Below are 7,662 nucleotides of genomic sequence, written 5' to 3'. Positions count from 1 at the left end.
AATAACCATACTAATAGCTTGAGATATAACCCTCTCAGAGAGTTACATATTTCTCACAGATTTTGAGAAGGAAGCAGTGATAAGTATATAGAAACTTAAATAAAGGAAAGTTAAAAATGAAGCAGTTATTAACTCCAGAGAAAAAAAAGTTGTACAAATGTAGGGCTTCCCTGGTGGTGCAGTGGTTGGGAATCCGCCTGCCAATGCAGGGGACACAGGTTTGGCCCCTGGTCTGGGAAGATCCCACATGCCACAGAGCAACTAAGCCTGTGCGCCACAACTACTGAGCCTGTGCTCTAGAGCCTGTGCGCCACAACTACTGAGCTCACGTGCCACAACTACTGAAGCCCGCGCGCCTAGAGCCCGTGCTCCGCAACAGGAGAAGCCACCGCAATGAGAAGCCTGTGCACCGAAACGAAGAGTAGCCCCCGCTCGCTGCAGCTAGAGAAAACCCGCATGCAGCTACCCAATACAGCCAAAAATAAATTAAATAAATAAATTAAAAAAATAAGTTGTACAAATGTAATCATAGTATACACGTGGCTCAGCTATAAATTATATTTATATAATTATCCTGTCAATACTGCAGAACCAATAAAACAAAAATTGTAATATAATTATAGTGAGAGGAAAGGAGGTGTGTGTGTGTGTGTGTGTGTGTGTGTGTGTGTGTCTATGAGTGAGAGTGGGATGGAAGAGACCTAAATTATCAACTTACATAACAGGCAGTCAACAGATAATACCTGTAACTGAAAAATCAAGAAGTTGTATAAGAATGTTACATAGAAACATTGATCTCGAGGAGACAGCAGTGCGTGGTGGCTTGAAGTGATATTTTAGTTCCCTGCCCAGGAATTAAACCTGGGTAGCCTGGATGAAAACCAGGAATCCTAGCCACTAGACCAACAAGGGTTATAGGGTAGAAGCAGTTTCCCTGGCTCTTGACCTTGTTTGAAAGCAAGAATGTTTCAAGGAGGCAAAAACTGTAAAAACAGGTACAAAATTTATTATTAGAAACACAGCACAACACATGGAAGAGCACACAGACAAACAGTTTAGTTAAGACAGAAGCAAGGCAGAGATACACACCCAGAGAGATGTGGGCATTGTGGGCGACGTCTCTAACAAGGGGGAGCTCCTTAAAGAGGCGGTTAAATTATTTATATAGGGCAGTTCTTCTGAGCCTTCGTTTACCTTTGGCTAATTATCTTGTTGTTGTTTTTTCCCACACCTGACCTGCCCTAGGACCCTCCCAACATGAATGGGCAACTTTTTTCCAAGATGGATTCCAGCCCAGAGGCCTATGGGAGGCTTGGCATCATCTATTATGGGGTGGCACCCTATACTTTTTGACCCCCAAGGAGGCTTTCTGTACATATGTAGTTGGGCAGGTCTCCTTGACCGCAAGAATGAGAAACATGTGCTCTCTTTATCTTTTATCTGGGCAGGACTCAGCTCGGATAAAGTGTCCACTGGAGACAAAGTCCAGCTGTTTACCCTGTTCCTGTTGTTTCCATCTGAAAGTGTACACGGGAAGCTGGCTCTAAATGTCTAACCTGGAGCCCATCTATCTCCTCCCTCAACATGAGAATAAATGTTATAAGAAACAGCTAAAAGAATTGTCCTGGGAAGCAGGAATTTAAGGAAAAATAATACTGCTATTTTCACTATATAGCTTAAAGTATTTTCTAGTTTTAAAATTATGTGTCCATACTATAGTGACAAAATACATTTTAAAATAAAACAGCAAAAGTTTGATTTGGGTTTTGGCTTTTTTCCAGAGGTTAGAGATTTTCAGGCGTAGTCTGACCTGGGGCCCATCTCCATTTTTCTTCTACTCAAAGTGACAACCATGTAAAGTATACAAGGCAAGAGCCTGAAAATATTTAGAACTGCCTATCCCACATGAACAAAAGCCTTGGGTGTGGCTTGCAGAGTTGTTTCAGAGAGCTCTGAAACAGGAAGTTATTTCATTTTGTCTCCAGCTACTGAAGTCAGATGTGAGTCTATTTCTTAGAAGTGAGCGAGTGCTGGAGCTGGGTGAGTACTGTGGTTGTCTTTGGTGTAAGGGGGTGTGGATTTAGAATGTGAAAAGAAATGCAGAAATAAGACTGCAGGAAGAAAGACTAGAGTAATTTTACGGCCTAAGGACCAAACTGGCTCAGGAGAAATCTGTTTACATTAAGGTGATATATACTGAATCAAGCCCTGATTTATACATTTGGTAAATTCTCTTTCCATAACCATTATATGATGCCTCTCTCTGCCAGGGCTACACGCCCTCTAGACTCCTTTGTGGACTGGCTCTGTTCCTCTTTCTTCGAACAATCTTCTTTCACTTCCACATCTTCTTGGACATGTCTCCATGGACACCTGCCAGCTTCCCTCCACGTCAGAGCTGTTCCGTTTAAAGACTCACTACTAACTGGAAATGGCTTTCCTTGCTTGGTTGACATTTCCAAGAGAAATCTGACAGGACCCACTCATCTTTTTTTTTTTTTTTTTTTCTTTTTTTCTGATCTCCCTGTGCTATGCGGTTGCCTCCCACTAGCTATCTACCTTACGTTTGGTAGTGTATGTATGTCCATGCTTTGGACAAAGCGAGGGCTTCGTCACAGCTTATCCTTCCCCCTCCCCATATCCTCAAGCCCATTCTCTAGTAGGTCTGTGTCTTTATTCCTGTCTTACCCCTGGTTCTTCATGACATTTTTTTTTCTTAAATTCCATATATATGTGATAGCATATGGTATTTGTCTCTTTCTTTCTGACTTACTTCACTCTGTATGACAGACTCTAGGTCTATCCACCTCAATACAAATAGCTCAATTTCGTTTCTTTTTATGGCTGAGGAATATTCCATTGTATATATGTGCCACATCTTTATCCATTCATCCGATGATGGGCACTTAGGTTGTTTCCATCTCTGGGCTATTGTAAATAGAGCTGCAATGAACATTTTGGTACATGACTCTTTTTGAATTATGGTGTTCTCAGGGTATATGCCCAGTAGTGGGATTGCTGGGTCATATGGTAGTTCTATTTGTAGTTTTTTAAGGAACCTCCATACTGTTCTCCATGGTGGCTGTATCAATTTACATTCCCACCAACAGTGCAAGAGTGTTCCCTTTTCTCCACACCCTCTCCAGCATTTATTGTTTCTAGATTTTTTGATGATGGCCATTCTGACTGGTGTGAGATGATATCTCATTGTAGTTTTGATTTGCATTTCTCTAATGATTAGTGATGTTGAGCATTCCTTCATGTGTTTGTTGGCAGTCTGTACATCTTCTTTGGAGAAATGTCTATTTAGGTCTTCTGCCCATTTTTGGATTGGGTTATTTGTTTTTTTGTTATTAAGCTGCATGAGCTACTTATAAATTTTGGAGATTAATCCTTTGTCAGTTGCTTCATTTGCAAATATTTTCTCGCGTTCTGAGGGTTGTATTTTGGTCTTGTTTATGGTTTCCTTTGCTGTGCAAAAGCTTTGAAGTTTCATTAGGTCCCATTTGTTTATTTTTATTTCGATTTCTCTAGGAGGTGGGTCAAAAAGGATCTTGCTGTGATTTATGTCATAGAGTGTTCTGCCTATGTTTTCCTCTAAGAGTTTGATAGTTTCTGGCCTTACATTTAGGTCTTTAATCCATTTTGAGCTTATTTTTGTGTATGGTGTTAGGGAGTGATCTAATCTCTTACTTTTACATGTAGCTGTCCAGTTTTCCCAGCACCACTTACTGAAGAGGCTGTCCTTTCTCCACTGTACATTCCTGCCTCCTTTATCAAAGATAAGGTGACCATATGTGTGTGGGTTTATCTCTGGGCTTTCTATCTTGTTCCATTGATCTATATTTCTGTTTTGGTGCCAGTACCAGACTGTCTTGATTACTGTAGCTTTGTAGTATAGTCTGAAGTCAGGGAGCCTGATTCCTCCAGCTCCATTTTTCGTTCTCAAGATTGCTTTGGCTATTTGGGGTCTTTTGTGTTTCCATACAAACTGACATTTTTTGTTCTAGTTTTGTGAAAAATGCCAGTGGTAGTTTGATAGGGATTGCATTGAATCTGTAGATTGCTTTGGGTAGTAGAGTCATTTTCACAATGTTGATTCTTCCAATCCAAGAACATGGTATATCTCTCCATCTATTTGTATCATCTTTAATTTCTTTCATCAGTGTCTTATAATTTTCTGCATACAGATCTTTTGTCTCCTTAGGTAAGTTTATTCCTAGACATTTTATTCTTTTTGTTGCAATGGTAAATGGGAGTGTTTTCTTGATTTCACTTTCAGATTTTTCATCATTAGTGTATAGGAATGCAAGAGATTTCTGTGCATTCATTTTGTATCCTGCTACTTTACCAAATTCATTGATTAGCTCTAGTAGCTTTCTAGTAGCATCTTTAGGATTCTCTATGTAGAGTATCATGTCATCTGCAAACAGTGACAGCTTTACTTCTTCTTTTCTGATTTGGATTCCTTTTATTTCCTTTTCTTCTCTGATTGCTGTGGCTAAAACTTCCAAAACTATGTTGAATAAGAGTGGTGAGAGTGGGCAAACTTGTCTTGTTCCTGATCTTAGTGGAAATGCTTTCAGTTTTTCACCATTGAGGACGATGTTGGCTGTGGGTTTGTCATATATGGCCTTTATTATGTTGAGGAAAGTTCCCTCTATGCCTACTTTCTGCAGGGTTTTTATCATAAATGGGTGTTGAATTTTGTTGAAAGCTTTCTCTGCATCTATTGAGATGATCATATGGTTTTTCTCCTTCAATTTGTTAATATGGTGTATCACGTTGATTGATTTGCGTATATTGAAGAATCCTTGCATTCCTGGAATAAACTGCACTTGATCATGGTGTATGATCCGTTTAATGTGCTATTGGATTCTGTACTATTGGAGAATGTTCCATGAGCACTTGAGAAAAATGTGTATTCTGTTGGTTTTGGATGGAATGTCCTATAAATATCAATGAAGTCCATCTTGTTTAATGTATCATTTAAAGCTTGTGTCTCCTTATTTATTTTCATTTTGGATGATCTGTCCACTGGTGAAAGTGGGGTGTTAAAGTCCCCTACTATGAATGTGTTACTGTCGATTTCCCCTTTTATGGCTGTTAGCATTTGCCTTATGTATTGAGGTGCTCCTATGTTGGGTGCATAAATATTTACAATTGTTATATCTTCTTCTTGGATCGATCCCGTGATCATTATGTAGTGTCCTTCTTTGTCTCTTCTAATAGTCTTCATTTTAAAGTCTGTTTTGTCTGATATGAGAATTGCTACTCCAGCTTTCTTTTGGTTTCCATTTGCATGAAATGTCTTTTTCCATCCCCTTACTTTCAGTCTGTATGTGTCTCTAGGTCTGAAGTGGGTCTCTTGTAGACAGCAAATATATGGGTCTTGTTTTTGTATCCATTCAGCCAATCTGTGTCTTTTGGTGGGAGCATTTAATCCATTTACATTTAAGGTAATTATCGATATGTATGTTCCTATTCCCATTTTCTTAATTGTTTTGGGTTCCTTATTGTAGGTCTTTTCCTTCTCCTGTGTTTCTTGCCTAGAGAAGTTCCTTTAGCAGTTGTTGTAGAGCTGGTTTGGTGGTGCTGAACTCTCTCAGCTTTTTCTTGTCTGTAAAGGTTTTAATTTCTCCATCAAATCTGAATGAGATCCTTGCTGGGTAGAGTAATCTTGGTTGCAGGTTTTTCTCCTTCCTCACTTTAAATATGTCCTGCCAGTCCCTTCTGGCTTGCAGAGTTTCTGCTGAAAGATCAGCTGTTAACCTTATGGGGATTCCCTTGTGTGTTATTTGTTGTTTTTCCCTTGAGCTTTTAATATGTTTTCTATGTATTTAATTTTTGACAGTTTGATTAATATGTGTCTTGGCGTATTTCTCCTTGGATTTATCCTGTATGGCACTCTCTGTGCTTCCTGGACTTGATTAACTATTTCCTTTCCCATAATAGGGAAGTTTTCAATTCTAATCTCTTCAAATATTTTCTCAGTTCCTTTCTTTTTCTCTTCTTCTTCTGGAACCCCTATAATTCGAATGTTGGTGCGTTTAATGTTGTCCCAGAGGTCTCTGAGACTGTCCTCAGTTCTTTTCATTCTTTTTTATTCTGCTCTGCAGTAGTTATTTCCACTATTTTATCTTCCAGGTCACTTATCTGTTCTTCTGCCTCAGTTATTCTGCTATTGATCCCATCTAGAGTATTTTTCATTTCATTTATTGTGTTGTTCATCATTGTTTGTTTCATCTTTAGTTCTTCTAGGTCCCTGTTAAATGTGTCTTGCATTTTGTCTATTGTATTTCCAAGATTTTGGATCATCTTTACTGTCATTATTCTGAATTCTTTTTCAGGTGGACTGCCTATTTCCTCTTCATTTGTTAGGTCTGGTGGGTTTTTATCTTGCTCCTTCATCTGCTGTGTGTTTTTCTGTCTTCTCATTTTGCTTATCTTACTGTGTTTGGGATCTTCTTTTTGCAGGCTGCAGGTTTGTAGTTCCCTTTGTTTTTGGTGTCTGTCTCCAGTGGCTGAGGTTGGTTCAGTGGGTTGTGTAGGCTTCCTGGTGGAGGGGACTAGTGCCTGTGTTCTGGTGGGTGAGGCTGGATCTTGTCTTTCTGGTGGGCAGGTTCACGTCTGGTGGTGTGTTTTGGGGTGTCTGTGGACTTATTATGATTTTAGGCAGTCTCTCTGCTAATGGGTGGGGTTGTGTTCCTGTCTTGCTAGTTGTTTGGCATAGGATGTCCAGCACTGTAGCTTGCTGGTCGTTGAGTGAAGCTGGGTGCTGGTGTTGAGTTGGAGATCTCTGGGAGATTTTCGCCGTTTGATATTATGTGGAGCTGGGAGGTCTCTTGTGGACCAGTGTCCTGAAGTTGGCTCTCCCACCTCAGAGGCACAGCACTGACTCCTGGCTGCAGCACCAAGAGCCTTTCATCCACACAGAAAAAGAGGAAATGGGAAAAAATCATAAATCTTGCTCTCAAAGTCCACCTCCTCAATTTGGGATGATTTGTTGTCTATTCAGGTATTCCACAGATGCAGGTACATCAAGTTGATTGTGGAGCTTTAATCCGCTGCTCCTGAGGCTGCTGGGAGAGATTTCCCTTTCTCTTCTTTGTTCGCACAGCTGCCGGGTCTCAGCTTTGGATTTGGCCCCGCCTCTGCGTGTAGGTCGCTGGAGGGCGTTTGTTTTTTGCTCAGACAGGACGGGGTTAAAGGAGCCGCTGATTCGGGTCTCTGGCTCACTCAGGCCGGGAAGAGGGAGGGGCTCGGAGTGGGGGGCGGGCCTGCGGCGGCAGAGGCCGGCGTGACGTTGCACCAGCCTGAGGCGCGTCGTGCGTTCTCCCGGGGGAGTTGTCCCTAGATCCCGGGACCCTGGCAGTGGCGGGCTGCACAGGCTCCCGGGAGAGGAGGTGAGGAAAGTGACCTGTGCTCGCACACAGGCTTCTTGGTGGCGGCAGCAGCAGCCTTAGCGTCTCATGCCCGTCTCTGGGGTCCGCGCTTTTAGCCGCGGCTCGCGCCAGTCTCTGGAGCTCCTTAAAGCAGCGTTCTTAATCGCCTCCAGGTACGTGGGGGGTTTCTTGCCTTTGGGGAGGTCTGAGGTCTTCTGCCAGCGTTCAGTAGGTGTTCTGTAGGAGTTGTTCCACGTGTAGATGTATTTCTGGTGTA

At 41.6% G+C, this 7,662-nt stretch overlaps 1 protein-coding gene across 3 annotated transcripts in view; it reads left to right on the top strand.

Annotated features, from left to right (window-relative positions):
• Window positions 1-1,954: 1,954 nt before the first annotated feature.
• Window positions 1,955-7,662, top strand: part of GCNT2 (glucosaminyl (N-acetyl) transferase 2 (I blood group)) — a 123,922-nt gene continuing 118,214 nt past the window's right edge. For all 3 annotated transcript variants that reach the window (XR_004352112.1, XM_032648058.1, XM_032648053.1), the window contains exon 1: window positions 1,955-2,040. The gene's annotated coding sequence lies outside the window, so the exon portion shown is untranslated. The remainder of the gene's footprint in view (window positions 2,041-7,662) is intronic.

Source organism: Phocoena sinus, chromosome 11, assembly GCF_008692025.1.
Source record: "Phocoena sinus isolate mPhoSin1 chromosome 11, mPhoSin1.pri, whole genome shotgun sequence".
Classification (NCBI taxonomy): Eukaryota; Metazoa; Chordata; class Mammalia; order Artiodactyla; family Phocoenidae; genus Phocoena; species Phocoena sinus.
The sequence above is the reverse complement of the archived record's forward strand: the minus strand, read 5'-3'. Positions and strand labels throughout refer to the sequence as shown.